Source organism: Calidris pugnax, unplaced genomic scaffold (assembly GCF_001431845.1).
Source record: "Calidris pugnax isolate Ruff unplaced genomic scaffold, ASM143184v1 scaffold56, whole genome shotgun sequence".
Taxonomy (NCBI): domain Eukaryota; kingdom Metazoa; phylum Chordata; class Aves; order Charadriiformes; family Scolopacidae; genus Calidris; species Calidris pugnax.
In genome coordinates this window covers 4537445-4555836 of record NW_015090839.1, presented here as the reverse complement: position 1 = coordinate 4555836, position 18392 = coordinate 4537445, and the positions used below count along the sequence as shown (strand labels likewise).

The 18392-nt window shown below is 40.5% G+C and overlaps 1 long non-coding RNA gene across 5 annotated transcripts in view; it reads right to left on the bottom strand.

Moving 5' to 3' along the window:
- Positions 1-18321, bottom strand: part of LOC106887844 — an 82377-nt gene extending 64056 nt beyond the window's left edge. The window contains exons 1-4 of one of the 5 annotated variants that reach the window (XR_001411973.1): positions 18228-18321; positions 17827-17921; positions 14791-14962; positions 10028-10211 (exon numbers count right to left, since the gene is read on the bottom strand). This is a non-coding gene — a long non-coding RNA (uncharacterized LOC106887844). Of the gene's footprint in view, positions 1-9821; positions 9980-10027; positions 10212-14790 lie in introns of all 5 variants that reach the window. The other 4 variants (XR_001411971.1, XR_001411972.1, XR_001411969.1 and 1 more) reach the window with 4 other exon arrangements.
- Positions 18322-18392: the final 71 nt, after the last annotated feature.

The window sequence follows — 18392 nt, the reverse complement described above, 5'->3', positions numbered from 1 at the left end:
AGCTTATATCTCAGCACTGGAAAAAGCAATTGCCTGATTTTCCCCCATTGGAAACAACAAAAAAAGGGAAACAGAATAAAACACATGAACTTGTATAAAATCACAGATGTCACTATTTGTGACTGTCATATGCTCCTAAATCCCACCATCACTTAGCCAGCAACTTCTTAATCCTGCATCATGCTGAGTATTCAGCATCCAAGGAAAGTACTGCTGTGCTAGCTTGCATTTACAGTTATAGCTCTCAAACCACCTTACAAAAACTGCTCAATATCCTTATTCTCATTTTGCAGAGAAGTAACTGAAACACAAATATAAGTTGTTTGATCTTGGTGGCAGAATCAGGATATGTCTCCTTATATTTTTCCTGGAAAAATACTAATTTTTTTCTTTTTTTTTTTTTTTTTTTTTTTTTTTTATATGGAGGACTAGAAAGTTGAGGTCGCATATTTCTCAACTCTCTTTTGACAAGAAAACTATTAACCCATCCTAAATTCCCTTATTTTTTTTCAGCGTCCTCCTCTCTCTAACTTTTTCCCAAACCAATTCTTAGTCACAAATGATAGAAACCTTCAGTACTATTCTTTCTAATTAAAAGTTCCCTCTCTGGCTTCAGACCTGTCACTTATAATCTCACAATTTTCTTTTAGTCCACTGCTTTCCATAATGAAAACAGTCACAACTGTAACAAAAATAATTTCAAAAGTAAAGTGGTTTTATAATGAAGTTCAAAAAGGAATAAAAACTTTCAGAAGTCAATTAGTAGGAGTCTCATGGCTCCTATTCACAGGACTATGCTAAAATTTTCCAAGAGAACAGAAACTAAGCGAAGTCAAGGAAACATGAAGATAAACATGTAAGAAGACAAACACGAAGATAAATTTCTCCTTAGTGAATTGTCTCCAAACATCTGATAGCTCATCCCCATCCCTTGTCATCAACTTTTATTCACATAAAATAATCCACTGAATAATTTGTATGAGTAGTTTTGATCTGGAGCCTACGTACAATGAGTTCCTTACATGTGTTTTGTAACACATGTAATCTTACTTCCATTCTCCAGCCAAAAATCATACAATTTTGGAATAAATACCTTGCCAAGAAGCTCCAGTTAACTTTGTGGTACCAGTCCAAATTAAGCCCACTATTTGCAATGAGATCTTTCAATCAACTTATTTACAACAACATAGTTTCAAAACCAACTAGATAACAGAGAGCATCCCTGCTTTTGATTTTACCTTGGTAGAAAACAGCAAACACTCCAAAAGAAGGCTCAGGGGGCATCTTGTTAATGATGAGAGGAACTAAAGAAGACATAACCAGATTCTTAGTGGTATCCAGTGACAGGACAGGAGGCAATAGGCACACATTAAAACATAGAAAACTCCACAAGAGAGAAAAAGTTTAGCATGACGGTGGCCAAACACTGGAACAGGTTGCTTAAAATGGTTATGGAGTGTCCATCCTTGGAGATAATTCATAAACATGACAGGACATGGTCCTGAACAACCTGATCAAGTTGACCCTGTACTAAGCAGGGAGCTTGGACTAGATGATCTCCAGAGGTCTCTTCCAACCTCAACATTTCTGCGATTCTATTCATCTCCACTGGACTTTAGGCTCCTACCTTAAGATATATTGCTTTTTGTAAGTAGTTAGCTCCATGATGTGGGCTAAGAAGAGACACTAGAGGTACTTCTTAGAATACACTATTTCATCACAACTTTAATCAATGTCAATGTATTGTTCCATGTATTTGTATATCTGGCTGATGCCTCCCTATGCATTTTTATATGCATGTAAGCGTTCAGCAGTATCCTAGATTCAACCTTTTAAGCCATCACAACCATGTAATCCCCAAGTAGCAGAACATGAAATATCCATATAATGTTGACATCTCGCTAAGTTTATGTCAGTTCTGAACTCATTGCTCTCTTGAAGGTTATTCAGAAACAGAAAGAGGCAGACACAACAATAAAGGAACTTTTAAATCAGACTGTACTTTGTAAATTGGGTAGAAATAGCCCTTTGGCTACTTTGACATGTTATTTTACCACTGTAAATCTAAAAGAAAACCACTTTCTCCAGGAACACGGGTTAGTATTTTCTCTAACTAATCTCCTCCTTTTTCTTCATTTTCATTCTTTCCCCATTTCCAGCAAACACAGCATTATTCTAAGTCAAAATGCAGAAAACTCAAACCACTTACAAGCTAAGTGTCTCCTTGGGCTGCTATCACTGGTCTTTTTGCTAAGTGCATATTCAATACACATTTCCTCAGTGTCTGCCTTTGTGAGATCATTTTCTACATCAATGGACTCAATTCAGTATTTGTTTCTCTATCAGTCCACAGAATGTAGAAGCTCCAGCAATGCAATGGGGGAGGTGAATAAAAACAGACAGTGGATCTTTACTTGTTGTCACAGATAGGCTCTACCCTCTGGGTAGACCTTTCATTCTTGGAAAAGCCAGATGGAAAGGCTACCTCCATGTTTGTGGAAGTAAAAAAGTCAAATGTGTAGCCATTACAAAGAAAAAGGTTCTTTGAGATGGGTCTTCAAATGAAACATTTCCCTTCTTTGGCTAAACCAGAAGAAATATGCTGACCTACAACATTCTGCAAAATTCCCCCAGCAAAGACAGTAGAGAAGAAAGAGTAGAGATGGAAGATCTCTACAAGTATAGTTCTCAACAAGAACTATACTGTGTCAGACCACAGGTCAGTCTAGCCCAACAACTTGTCTCCTACACTGCCTAATAGTCACTCAATGTGCAATCCCAGAACAGACTCAACTCTGGAACACTTAGTCTGAATAGAGACATCTAAACAATTAATCTTGAAGCATGTGCTGCTATAAACAGAGGCCAATGACAAATACCTTGGGAGAAGTGTAAGGATAAGGAAGTGCTACATCCCATGCATGTGCGAGAAGCCCGATCTAACTTTCAAAGTAACCTGCTATGACTTGTGGAAGAAAATATTGCACTGAGGCTATATTACATATATTATGACTTTAAAGGCATTAACTGCAAATACAGGCATTTACGTGTTTAAAACAGATCAAACAACAGCTGCAATATCCTCTTCCATTCCAGATCCCACTATGATCATAAGCCAGTTAGAGAACAATGACAAGGATGCTGTGCTCACAGACCTGCGAGGAGTTCCCAGTCTGCAGTGGAAACAGGAAAGCTGTCAACAAGAACACTGAGCCCAAAGACATCCTCTGTAAGAAGTATGAACCTGGGGAATTCGTGCAACTGTAGTTGGTACTGGATGATGTCGTCAGAGACTGTCTCCTCCCCGGATGGACAGCACCTCGACTTTGGGAGGGCCATGTCATCCCTGCAGAAAGCAGTCACTGCCCCCTGCCTGCGGCAGCTCAGGCACTGCTTTTCAGCAGTGACTAGGGAGTCAGCTGAGGAGAAGGAAGGTTGAACCACACCTGAAGTGGGATCTCCTCCCCTCTAAGAAGTGGTCCACAGAGCCCCTCTATTCAACAGGGAGAGGCAGATGGCCATCATACTCCTCCTCTATCCATCAGAGGACTCTGCAAGGGATGGAAAAGAAAGCTGGCCAGCCACATACGTCTGTGGATACAGTGCAAGTCTCTGAGCACTCTGTAGGGTTACTGGAGAACTTATACATACCTATCTGTCCTAATTTTTGTGAGGAACAAACTCTGAACTGTGTGGCCCACCAGACCACGGAGGGGGGCAAACCCAAGATGTAAACCTGAATTTGCTGTCAAGAGATCTTGGAAAGCTCCTGGAGCAAACACTCCAGAGTCCACTGGAGAACATGCTCTCCCCCACATTCTACCACAGGACTCAAAGACAGCAGGGTCCGTTGTGCATTCTGACATAAATCTCTCTTCAGATCTCTGAAATAGGTCATACTGCCTATAAAAAAAAATTGTTCTCCAGGTTTATCAAGAATTGAGCTTTTATCTTCTTGAATATAACACTGCTTGTTGGCCTGCTTGCATGAGGCACAGAAATCCTGATTTTTCTACGGGGTTGTCTTTACATCACAGAAACTTTCAGTTTTCTCACTACACAGGTTGATGACAAAGACCTGTTTCTTCAGAGTCCCAGTTTATATCTCAGTGGATCCTCAGGGAGCCTGAAGTAGTTTAGCACAAGGAAATGTTGCTTCCCCTTTGAAATGCCTTGTCTACCACAGGAATCACCTTAACAATACTGACACACTTGTCTATCCTTTAAAAAACCAAGTAATTCCAGAATGAAAATAATGAAGTAAAACCAGTAAAAGCTTAAAAAAAAAAACAAAACCAATGCAACAACAAAATCACCACCACCACCAGGAAGTGATTATTAACCTATTAGCTCTGCCTTTGCTACACAGATGCCAGTGAGGAATTTTATTAACACTATCTATGCTACGTGGAAGGTGCTCAAGTAGCAGTGAGCTACTTTTACTGTACATGAAAAACTGCTGAAAACAACAAATGTTTCTATTTTCATTTAAATAAAAGATTTCCTTGTATATTGTTGCTTCATAAAACCAAATCCTAGAAAGACTGTACTAAATAGACACCTAAATGTGATACCTCATGGAATTTGAACTATTTTATAGTTACTTTAGTGTTACAAAGTTTTGAATTTTATGCTAATATTTATAAATATTAAAATGTGATTCTTTTTCACCACTGTGACTAAGAAATCTGTGTTTTGTTGTTGAAAGCTCAGGTATTTTCAAAATTTCTACTATGCGCAAGGAATCAACACCTAACAACATAACTGCATCAGAAAAAAAGAAAGCTGAATGAATACTGCAAGTGCAGGGCCTCTGGCAGGAGGATTACACAGCAGAGGGAGCACTTGCCCTGATTTATTTTTTTTCCTTCCAGCATTAGCATTTCTGTAGCTGCAAATTATACAAAGATGAACTTGTAGACCAGTGTAGTAGTTTTTATTAGATCAAACATGATAGCTGAAAAAAAGAGAAAAAAGCCTTCACGAACAGAAATCCTTTCTGAGTACAGCTGAGTGCATATTGAGAATAAGAACTCCGCATTTACTTAGACATTGATAAAGCATCCAAGAGAAAAAGCAGTTGCTACCTGTGGAGTAACATTGTGTGCTTCTGTTAAGGAAAAAGAAATAGATAATTGCTAGTATGAAAGAGTGAGAGTTTGTGGGAAGATGGATTATCATTCACTATAAAAACAGTATTTATCATTCACTATGAAAACACTATTTCCACTGAGTCCATGGTTTATGGCAACAATTTTAGTTCCTAAGATGGCTTGTAGAAAGTGTTTTGAGAACAAGAGTTGAGACATCAGGGGTGAACCAACCATGTATGTGTTTGCCCTTCACTAGTTGTTTGTGAGAGTTTATTCTGGATGTAGTCATCACTTAGTTTGACCTATGAAGTTTCCAGGACACCATTTGGTGCAAAGGATGAATGAGGTTACATTCTTGGCAGTGAAAATACAGCAGCTAGAGACATGGAAAATTGAATCTGGGGAGTATTATTCTTATTAAGAGACAGAAGACACTCCAATACAAACGTATCCAGAAAAGGTGCTGCAGGTTTCATAGCACTGTGTGTATAGAACCTGCAAGAGAAAATGTGCCCCATGCCCTACACAGCGTCACTTCAACACAAAACCGTTGTAGCTCATACTATTCCCTCATGAACATGGCAAAATCAGCAAAAATATAAGTGGACACATTCCAGGATTTTTATTAATATCGGAAAGCAGTAGTTGCTCTCATTCCATTTTTTATATTTTTACTTTTCTAAAAGAAAAAAAAAATATAGCAAATTTTCTGTTTGCAGTCTTTTGCTGATCAAACTATATAGACCAGACTACGTTTAGTTAAACCAAGCATTAGTCTTGGTTATCTTTTCTTTTACACTCTTTAATTCTTACCAATATAATAAAATTAAACACTTTAGACTTCCCTTCACTATGCAGTTAAATCAGTTACAGGACTTAAGACCGAGAAAAGTATCTTTGTTCTACATAGGTCCCAAGAAGAGCTACTCAGTCATCTGTGAAAGAAATAACTCCTTGATTTATGATTAAAAAGAATACCTGGATTATTTTCAATGAACCAGGACAAGTTAAGCTATAATAAGCTGCCAAAAATACCATATAAGAACAAGTTTTATCATAACATACCACCCGAAGGCAACCTCCACCCTTTTTAGAGACCTATGAGCTGACAGATGCTGCCTGCAGCATCAATTCTCTCTAAACAACCACTTCTCAAGAGAGAGGGCATCAGTGTCCTGGCCAAAATCAGTGCAATTGCTTCCAAGTGTGGCTGTTACCTCTACCAGCACCACAGCTGGCCACATTCTCACCATGTCACATACAGCTAGGGCACTAACTACCAAGAAGTAAAATTTTACTCTAAACATTCAGTACTGAGACAGGCAAGAATCACCACCAAAAATACAAATGGGTGACTGGCCAGCACTGTAACCCAAACGACCAGAAACTCCACATGCAACTAGAGAGGATCTGGCTCTTTGTAACAGCTGGTTTCAGGCCAAGAAAAAGCCAGACATCCATAGGGATGGCTGTGAATTGGCCAGTCTCCATCCACAAACACAGAAAGCTGCTGCAGTTCAACCCACAAGCGTTCTTGGAATCTGCTTGCTACAGCTTTAAGAAAGGTCAAATAGAAGGTGCTCAAAGAAATAGTCATGCTGTGATCACTCTGGCTGCTTCAATTGGGCAGCCAATTTTGCCTTGTGACAGACAGCTGGGAAATGCAGCTAGTGAGAGACTGATTTGTATTCACATTGGAGCACTTGTGTTTCATGCAGGCACATAAATTGTATAACAAGAATTCAGAGGATGGAGCAGCTGCATTATGAGGAGTGATTTCTCTCCTTAATGTGGAGACATGGAAGCTGAGGGGGATACAATTGAGAATTACACAATCATGAAGGCAGTGGAGAAAGTGAGAGCAGGACTGTTAACTCACCAAACTTTGGAATACTACAAGTATGGGCACTTACTCAGACCATGTGAAAGACAGGTTTAAAACAGACAAAATCAATAACTTTCCTTTAGAAACACAACAAGTAGTGAACTTTGGTCACATGCAACTGAGGAGACTGAGAATATCAGCAGGCTACACAAGAAGAGCAGTCTATACAAAGAGGATTAATTTATGGACAGCAGTTCCAAAACAGGTAAGGGAATAGGCACATGTGTGACTTCTCATGATCCTAATCCAGTAACTGGGTACTGAGAAAGAATGAGGTGAATGCATAACATGAAATCATGAGGATCATGGCCCAGTCCTATGTAGTATTGTCTGATTTTACTGTCTGATGCAGAAACACTAATCTAGACCGGCCATAGATTTGACACAGTAAGGCATTTCTTACACTTCAGTGCATGAAGCCATGGCTGGAGAAAGGTCATTGACACCATAGGCCTAAGAGGCCTCACCCACCCCAGGAAAAGCAGCTGGTGTGGCTTTACCTGTAATTGCTGTCCTATCACATACCATACTTGACAAATATGTGCAGAAGTTATAAATACAATAGGCATACATTTTGAAGAAGTTCTGGTACCTGTTAGAGCACTGAAGCTAAATTCAGAATGGTTTCTGTCATATCCCAGCAGCAGTAACTACTGACGTTTTGGAAAAATTTGTTTGCTGTTCTTCCTTACCTGCAATTCCTGTCCATAATGCTCCCCGCTCCAGAAGAACTCCATAATGCCACTGGGCTTTGTCCCTGCCATAGTACAGACTTCTCCAGAAAACTTATGTCCAAACACGCTCACCATACAGCTTCATATAGGAGGCATCTAATAATGAAAAGCCTGTCCCTTTCCCACAGTATGAGAGGACAGAGTTTTAAAGGACAAACCTAGCATTCAAGCACATGCTGACTTCCTCTGAGCACAAGTGATTTCACCTGTTTCCTTCCTTCCCCTTTCAGACCCCACAGCTGTGGCAGATTTGTTATTAACACACACAGCACATGTGCCACACTTCCCTTTATCTGCCCCTCTCCATTTCTGCACCCCTGAAGAACTGAAAGGAAACAAACCTGGGCAGAGTCATCTGGATGTATCCAAAGCCTAATCAAAGACTCATGAGACCTGACAGATTGACACAGCTACTGCTCCTCCTAGGTATTAAATGCCACCTATTTTCCCAGAATTTTCCATAGCTACATATGCATTTATATACTATACATCCCAAAAGCCTTCTGGGGCACAGAATTTTCTGTATTACTTTAAGTACTGAGCTAAATGTGGTGGCCATGACTCTAAACTTGACCCAATAAACTTACCCAACTTCATACTATAATGGATGGGTGGAGGGATTTCTGAATACATTTGTGATTTCCCAGGAAGGGAGGTAAGAGACAGATTGATCTAATTTCAGTGCAGCCCACTCCTTCCTCCATTTTGAGGAAATGTCTGTTTCTATTCTCTCTGAAGCCTGCCAGGCCACTGGGAAGGCACAACACTTCATTAATGAGATCTAAAAAATACATCCAGACACTAGCTCATTTCTTGGTGTTCCAAATTTAACCTAAAATCATAGCTTCGTATAACAAAAGAAGGCAAACATTTCCCAGGAGCAATAGAGATTTTTATCTAACTCCTGCTTCAATGGGAACCAAACAGCTGGCATTTGTTCTTATGTATTGGTAGCAGGATTAGTTACACTGTAGCCTAGAAAAGAAGCCTTTGGAAACTATGGCAAGAAATAATTATTAAAACCACCCATTTCCTCCACCCAGTATCATACAGGCAAAATCCTTTCTGTATCCTTAGACAGAATCCATTTGACAAGGTTGCCTGAGCTAGCAGAGACCTGGTCTGGATGATGGGAATCCAGGCTGGGACTAGAATCCTTCCCAGTGGAAGTGAACAGTGTCAACTCTTCTGACACTCAGAGCAACAAATGAGAAAGTTAGGTTCTCAACATAAGAAAACAGTTGATCTTTTCTGAGATCAGTTTCTTTTCAAATAATTTTTCCTCACAGCTGAGCTATTCATGAGATTACCTCCTTCCAACACCCTAAAAAAAATAACATATAACTATATGATACTAAATTGATTCTCGTTGTGGGAAAGGGATAGCCATGTAAAAATGTTCCTAAAACAAACAAACCATGAAATGGAAAATAGGAGCAGGAAGACATTAGAATATGTTAAGGGTAACCAGGCCTTGACATCACTCATCAAGCAAGACAGTTACTGCTCACCAGAGGCTGACAGCAAACAGAAAGAGTTACACTGATCATAAATTATCTCTAAATTTCAATTTTTATAAATTCTAACTGAATTCCAGGACATTTATTAGGAATTGCTTTATTTTTCACAGCCTTGAGGGGGAAAAAAAAAATGTGCATTTTCATTACTAGCCACTAGATGTCCCTCCTCACATTTTGTTCACTTGCCTACACCCTCTAACATTTTTACCCGAGAAAATGCTAAGTAATCAGTCTACAGAGAAATAGACAAATGATCAAATATAGCACAAAGCTTTCACAAACACAGCTTTTTTTGCAAGCCTGAAGTAAAAAAATCTAGCTTTCAAATACTCACAGGTCAAGGTTTTTTGGACCTGAGGCTTACATTCAGCACCACCTCCAATTGGAGAGGATGAAAAATATAATCTCTGCAGTTAAAGGTACAGAGTTATTAACTGTCCAATTAATTTCCAATTCAAATACTAACAAAGAGGGCAACTTGGGTGGAAACAATGCCTCCTGAGCCTCTGCAGAGTCCATTATACTCCCAGAGTGTGAGCCTTAAGCCCTGCAGTATACTCCTTATATGATACTCTCTTAGAAAACTTACCTTTTCAGTCCAGTCAGCTAAAAAAAAAAAATCAGCTCTTGTACGACAATTTAACTCCAATGTAAACCCAACTCTACATCCAAAATCTGCAGTAACAAATTCTCTCCTCTGTGTGAATAGATGGCACCACGTGGCATGAAGTGTTTTCAATATGACACCTACCAAAAAAAAAGTAATTGTATTAGTGATTGCAAAAGTATCATTACCAGATTAGCAGTTTTCAGCAGACCAGGGTAATAGTGAAGAACTGCACTGTAAAATTCTTTGAAGATAGAGCTGGATTTGTCGTAATTTGGCTGGGATTCTCTTCAGTATAATTCCTGTGCATTGTTTTCTGGTCCTTGTTTGGCATCCTAATGTGCCAGTTTCCTCTAAGCAAGGGGACATATACTGGAAGGAAGCAAAGAGGAAAGACTGAGACATTGGTAAAATAAAAGCAGAGCTGCATTCTAGACCACTTTCATTGCATTTTCTTAAGGCTCTATATGTTTTATTTCTGGGAAATAAACCGGAGAAAGAAGCCAAGAAAAAAGGTCCCACTTGTAAATCACCAAGTCTGAGCATCTCCAGCTTGAACAATTAATTGTGTGGCTCTGCATCAACCCAGTTAAATTTAGGTCTTCAAAACTCGGTATTTTTTAACAAGCAGGAAGTGCACAAACACTCTTGAACTCAAGTGACATGCAAACTAGGACACTAGTGCAGCCTCTCGGCTGCTTTTCTTCTGCCCCTCAAGAGTTGGCAGAGGCTCAGTTTGGAGAAGGAAACGCTACTGACTTCTACAACACTTCTTAAAGAGTTTTGTTCTCTCCACAAGCTTCTCCATTTTTCAGAGAATTTTTCCCCCTCTTATGAGAAATTTTAATGGAACTCAATTTAAAAAATTGCATTTGGAGTTTTTCAACCATTGTCTACATTTCGTGTTGATGTCACTGCTAAGGCAAAAGGTGGGATTTTAGCACCAGGAGCACAATGCAGCTGCACCCACTGTCACTCCAGTTTCCTCACACTTCCCGTGCTTTCAAAGATGAGATAAAACACTACTGATTAATGCATTGTGCAATCAAGAAAATGCTTCCACACTGCAGACAGCACACAAAAAAAATAACACCATCTTCAAAATAACACCATCTTCACGTTGTTGTCAGTTAATAAACTGGGTATAACAGGATTATGAATTATTAACGGGGGGAAAGGAGGAGGGATCAAGAACAAGGAGATTAACACTGACACCATTTCTTAAGAGATAAGCTCAGTTTTCGAACGAAACATTTTACTAATGTTCTTCTAATATATTCCTCAGTGTATAACAATTCCTTCCAGCCTTTGACTTAATAGGGCAGATCAATGCATCTCTACTCTAACTTCAATAAAGAAAAGCAAGATGGACAGTGAAAAACAAAGTGTTTCCTTAGCATAACTAATCCCATTCCAACCAATTCTCTCCAGTCCTCAAGACCCATCTTGTTATAGGAATTAACCCACTTCCCAAAAATATCTTGAAGAAGGCTTTCCAGATGCACAGAATTTTTATTCGCTTACAGTTTACATAGCCTAGAAATGCAATTAAAGAAGGTTGGCTTGCTGCTTAGGATAAAACTCACATTAAGTCCCTGCTCTGCCAGTGTCTTCCTGCGTAGTCTTAGACAAGTCATTCAGCACAAGTTTATCCTGCACAGCAGAGAACGCCGCAGAGCTGAGCGGCGGGTTCCCAAGCTGGGAACCACAGGTGACACAGCACCACTGTACTGTTCTGAACCACAGTCAGCACATGGCAGGGGTGCTGAAGAAGTTAGCTGGGTCACTCCACCGAGCACACTGCCCCAGGTCAGGGATCACACAGCTGCTGAGGTGTCTTTTCACCTACAGTAAAAGCACATCCTTAAGTTCTCTATTTAATTTCTCCATTTGCAGAATGGGAAGAGTAGCACTTCCATGTTTTACAAACGAGAGAACTGGTGAAGCACAGAGTACTAGAGAGGAGGGAAATGCCCATGGAACACTTGAAAGTTTCTTTGCTGCAGTAACTTTATCCCAGGCTTCAGAAAAAAATCATCTATATTAGCACTAAAAGACAAAGTTAAAACCGCAAACATTTAGGATCAAGCTGTGAACAGAAAAGTGCTCAGGACCAATTTGACTGAGAAAATAGTTAATCAAAAATTTCTTGAGGAAATATCTTTGCTCTTGGGAAACGTCAGTTTATTGAAACCTTTTGGAGAAAAACAAATTTCTGCTACGAAAGATTACTCAGGTTCAGGGAATATTTTCTAATGAAACCAAAAGGGAAAGGTGCCAATTCCAGAATGTACCGACAATCTGCAGAGTTAATGATAAGACAGACTTAAGTTCAAATCGCACACATGATGAGACTTGGCACAGGCAATTGAACCTAAGGCTCCAGATAAGCTCCTGACCTGGCTAATTTGGGAGTAGTGTGTGTCTTTTGTGTACATAATTTAATGCTCACTCTGACCCACATAAGAAAGACTCACATTATAGCCCAAGGTCAGCACACCTGCTTGGATGTGAGAAATGTATGCTTAAATGTCTATTTCACACAAAGCATTGTTGGGACTTGAAAGCAGTTCTTTCAAAAAACCAAATAAATACACCCTGGTTGGTGTACTTATTATTCTGGTTACAGTTAAATCTTTCAGAGGTATCTGTTCTGTACCAGTGCAGAACAGGAAAAAGGTTTTATGGGATAGGAAACCTGTTTCCTCTCCACCTCTAGAAAAAATATCAGATAGGCACAAAGGAAATTAAGACTTTTATGATAAAAGAACCTTCTAGATTTATCCAAAAGTTCACTGGAGAAGATAAGGAACTTTAAAATCAGGTACACTTATTTTCAGATTTTTGCTAGTGTAACTTGGGTTTTTAACTGAGCATTCACATAGAAGAAAGCTCTGTTAACTCTTTTGTCACTCCTAAAATGGAGCTTGCCGCTCTCTTCAGAAAACAAAGCCCCTTTTCCTCCACCAGTTAAGTAGAATACTTTATACTTGTTAGCTGTTCAGCTTCCTCTCACTGAAGTTTGATGTGAAACCATATCAGGCTATGGTCTTTCTCTGAACGAGAGCACTGAACTTACAGTTCTTTCACTTGTCACCCAGGCATCATGGTGCTTTTTCTGTTCCCTATTTGGATGAATAAATCTTCAGGTGCCAGTTCTGCACACAACCCAAAACTCTAACTTTTGGTCTCACACCCTGCCCCTAAGCTGGGGTGGCACAGAGTACACAAGATGATGGGCTGCTTGCTTCCTTTCTCAACCCTGAAACTCCACACCCAAGTCCTGTCCAAGTCCTTTTCATTAAGCAGAGTTATTATTAAGAACAAATTAGAAACTCCAAATAAAGCAGTCCAATATTAAAGTTCTGACCACCATCTATAGTCCTCTCCTCATTTCAGCAAGTCCTAACCTTTCAGCCTTCTTGAGTCCCAGTGTGAATCTCCACGTGACAGATGATGCATGGCTGGTGTATCAACCATGTGACAGAGAGGACAGAGAATACCATGCCACAGTATGCTGGGATATGTGACAACATAAGGATAGTCAGTTGAGCGATAACTCAACAGGCCAACAGTAATGGAAGATAAATGCAGAAGTTTCACAAATATTTGCTGACATTTTATAACTTGATTTGATCCAAATCTCCTCGCTCAGATCTGACCTACCCAGGAAAAGTAATCAGTATGACTGCACCTGAATAGGAAAACGTGTGGAGTCACTGTATGAGTCTGGGATGAAGGCATTCATCAAAGCCCACAGAACAGGGCTATTCTGGCACTGCTATGCTAATCAACCTCCCAGACAGACTAAAGGTTACATCAGCTCTGCAATCAAACAACAGAATATTTGCTGTTATCTTCCTAGATAGTCCTGATTAGCACTGAGGCAAGAGCAGAATTAGGGGCAAAGGTAGAATTCCTGCTCTGGGCAAATATCTGCTGCAACATGTGCATACTGCCTGACTGACCTCATAATGGTTTTTTGCACAGCAGAGAATTTCATTGCACATAAAGGTGTATGTATGATCAGGCTAAAGGCAGTACTGTTTGTGAGCTGGAGAAAACAAAACACAGATAAAGGAAACATCACATAAACAAAACAAGAAAAACACTTAAAATTTATTTTCAACTCTCTGACAGCAGCTTCCAAAAAAAAAACCCCAAAACCAAACAACAAATTAAACACTTAAAAAAGGTAGATCACATAATATGTAAAAAAGATACTACAAAGAAAACTTCCATTAAGCCGCTCTGCTCTGATGTTCCACCCTGATAGACACTGTTTCTCTCCTTTAAGTGCAGTAACTTGATTCCCACAGGCTCTTGAACAAGGGTCATTCAGAGAAGTGAGCTGAGCTTACTGCACTTCAAGAGAGCTCTTCAAATTGGCAAAACCTCTCCCCACCTTCAGTGGTCAATACATTAGGCCATAGACTTTCAGGCAGAGAAGAAAGGGCCATAAGGGATTTTAACATGTCATATAGACCCTTCCCCCTCCTCCCAAAAGCAGGATCAACTCTAACTCCTGACTGATGACCAATGCAGGAAACTTTTCCATTATATGGACTCTGTATTTTGCTGAGGCCATTTCTTCCAGTCTTTCACTGTGCTTAAGGAAAGGGTTTTTTCTAACATATAACCTGAATCATTTTCATTACATGAGAACATGTAATACTTCTTGTCCTATGTACCCTACACTTATAAGTCATATCTCATATCTAAAGACTGTACTCTTTTAGGCTTCTCTTCCCCAAGACTTAACAAATTCAGCTGCCCCTTATTCCACACAAGAAAAAGCCAAGGTTCATGTAAATATGTTCATAGAACGTAAGTACTGTGAATCCAAATTAACACCGTATCTCACAGAATTATTTTGCATAGAGAATTTGTGACTAAAAAGCTACACAGGTTTCCTCCCCACCTCCTCACTGAGCACAGCAGCCCTACTAACCTGTCAGGCCAAGGATAGCAGAGTTAACCAGCATCCACCATGACATCCCTTCCCAGCCCACTCCTCTCGGCAGTGGGGTTCAGCTCAGGAGCACAGCCGGGCAGCCACAAACCTCACCTCTTGCCCTTGGGCTCCTCACCTCCTCTCCTAACGGCCACCAGCAGAGTCAGGCCTGGATGAAAAAAACATCAATCAGCAGGAAATCTCCTACAGGTGCAAAGGAATCTGTGATATATAGTAATAGAGCTTTCAGGAGAACAGCCCTCAGAGCCTGTTGCAAGCCATCCTGTGTCATATAGAGGATCTGGGTGACTCATTTGCAAAGTTCTGAAAATCAGTTTAGACTAACTACAGGTGCCTTTGAAAGAAGCATTCCAAACACACACAGAATTAAATAGAATGAACATGTAAAAAAAAAAAAAAAGCACTGAAGGAAATTCAATGGTTTCTGATAATAGCTTCAGAGCTAAATAAACTCTGGGAGATAAATTCAGAAGGAGGGTGATTTGTCACATGTGGCATTTCACTGAACTCTTGCAGGAATACAGAAAAGGGCACCCCCTCCGAAACAGTTACAAAAAAGGAAGTTAGTGGCACAGAGAGGCTTAGATTACAGAGAGTTAGGCCAAGATCCATAAAGACAGCACAACCCCTGCTCATGGTCTACGCAACATTTAGTGTTACATGAAGGGTTACAATTCACACTAAGAAAATGTATGTTAACTAAATTATGGAACTAGTGGCCTAAAATTGCTGTTGAGAACTAGAAATCTCTGGTAAGGGCTTTAATTGCTCCTATGCAAGTTCATAAAAACACTGATTAAAAAACAGTCAGGTGCTTTTGAAGACTTTTTAAAAAACAAAATGACAGCATAATAGCAAAAGATTGGCAGAAATTAAAAAATGAAATATTAATAAAAATGTACACAACATTACAAAACAGAAAGTCAACACTATCACTCCCTATCCATGTTTACAGAAACAGGTTTTGGATCCCCTCCAATAGAGACAAAACTCCAAATTCACCCCGAAAAGCAGAGGAAAAAAATTACTTTTCAAGTACCTCTCGACACCACTTGAACATTTTTATCAAATATTTTGTATCTTATGAAAAAACTCTATTCAAAGAAATTAAAATAACATTTATCAATGTTATTTATTCTTTCATTAACAGGAAATCCACTTAAACCACTCTCAGGTCTGATTCACACAGAGTGCCTGCGCAGGCTTCCTCTACAGAGCATAGGTAAATTAAAGCTTTATATTGTTATTAAACAAAAATGTAATGGTCTTCTGTTCACTTATCGTCGCAGCCACAATAACCTGCTAGGAGAAATTAGAGGCAGCGTTGCTGAGATGTCCATTACACAGGCTGCAGGACAGGTAACAACATTTGTGGACAAGGAGACATCAGCTGTGCAGAAGAGGCAGCGAAGCCTCTGCCCTCTGCCGTCACCTCAGTTACGTTCAGTCTCTGCTGCAGGGACTCACTCGCCACAGCCACGCTCTATTTATTCCCAGATAAACAAAGTGTAATGCCATTTTATTACCTTAAAATACTGATCCCCTGCTCCTGACAAATTATGTGAAGTGGTGGCCAGAAGGGAAGGACACTGACTAATAACTAACTAATGTAAACAAAGCAAAAATCCCCTGGCAAGCCTTATTTTGAGGCCTGATGATGATTATCGGCTGTGTTTCCTTCAACCAAGGTTTGAGAATATATTTTAAGGCATGAAAGATACAAGGATTGTATTTCACTTCTACTATAACAAATTATTTTCATTTTTAGGAAAGAATAGTTCTTAACGTGCCAAAAATGCCAACTAGTCTTTACAAAATCTCTGGCTGTGAGTCAGGGTTATTAGCGTTTCCCTCATACAGATAGAGAAGCTGAGGTATAGACGGCAACGCGAATTACCAGCCCTGAATTAGTGCCAGAGCTCAAAATTGAAAATAGCATCCTTGCTTCTATGGACAGATGTGCTTAGTTTGAGCCAGGGGAGGCAATACAGCTCCAATAGAAATATTTAAAAAGCCTTTGCACCCTGTCTTTTCCCAATAGCTGTTACTGGAAGTATACCTGCCACTCAACCAAAATGCAGATGATGTCCCCCAATATGCCTGTGTGCTGCCATCGCATGACTGGCACGCTTCCAATGCTGTATCTGTAGAGGAACTGGGGACCACTGGGGAAGAAGAGACCAAGGGCAAGGGAAGGTATGACCTATTCTTACAAAATGTGTTCACTCAGGGGCTGTAGAGTGATTCCTGCCACAAACTTTGCTGCCTCTTTAGATATAAGGAGTCAACTTTTACCAATCTCCATTTGCTCACAGGTAAAAGGCAAAGACAATCGTAACACCAAAAACCTTACTGAAGTAATAAATCAGCACTGCTTGAGATCTCCACTCAAGAGAAAGTCCTTATTCAGTGAAGAAGTATATGTTCAAGTATTACAGAAGTCAATGTAGGTTGCATGAAGCAAGGCTGGTGATGTGTTTAGAAGGAAGAAGCAGGAACATGCATTTAGCTTAATTTCTCTGAAAGGAAATCAACCTTTCAACAATCTGGGCAATTTTGAGTTCAACAGAGTTGCTGAGTTCAAGTATTTCCCCTCAGAAATGATCTCATGTGCCCATGGAGCATTACAGGAAAAGTGGCATTTCTCTCTGAAATCTTCTGCCAGTCTCCATAAAGGTTATATACCCAGTTCTCAAGACTTATCAAATTCCATGGCAACCAGACCCCGGACACATTTCTCTCATTCCCCACAGTGGATGTTAAAAGACAGTCCTTTGTTTGGAGTGCTAAACGCAAGCATTTCAAGATGCCCTTCAGCACGTTCCTCAACAGCTGGCCTGTTACCCCATACATGTTCCTTTTACTCGGTGCTCAATTTACAGAACACTTTCCCCTTACACTAGCGCTTTCAAAATGGATTATTATTACAGGGTGGGGAGAAAACACAGCCAGCACTCCTGCCCATGGCAAGACATAGCACAGCTCTTATGGATGAGGACACAACGGTTGCACCTGGAACACATGGAGTAAGAACAGGCTTCCACATCTCTTGTGTTTTGTGGAGAACCTCCCACTATAGACATGCACTCCACCATATTGCAGGAGGGCTAAAAGAGAGAACCAGACAGTGAGGCCAGAGCAAAACACACCATCTTTGACTTGAGGTGCATCTCCGGGCTTTGTAGAGATGCATTTTGCCTCTTTCCAGGCAGAAGAACCCTGCTGGGCCCCTCCCCTGAGAGGGACGCACTCTGTGTGGCACACCCAGCAGTCAGCAACAATCACTTTGGGCCACTTGATGAGTCAAAACAGGAGCATCCCCATCACCCTACTGCTGTCACTCGCTGCTTTCTACCCAGGAAATTCATCCCGCCTCTTCTGTTCCCCAAAGCCACCTCTACGTGAAAACCTACCTCCAGGGGGCTTTACCGCCCGCTGCGGCCACCTCCAGCCACCCGAGCCCGCTCCCTCACCCACCCAAACCCACAGCGACGGCCGCGGCCCGGCCAACACAACCTACGGCCGCCGACCCCCCTCACAGTGACCGTTAAACGGTCGCCACGCGGCCCCGCCCCTCG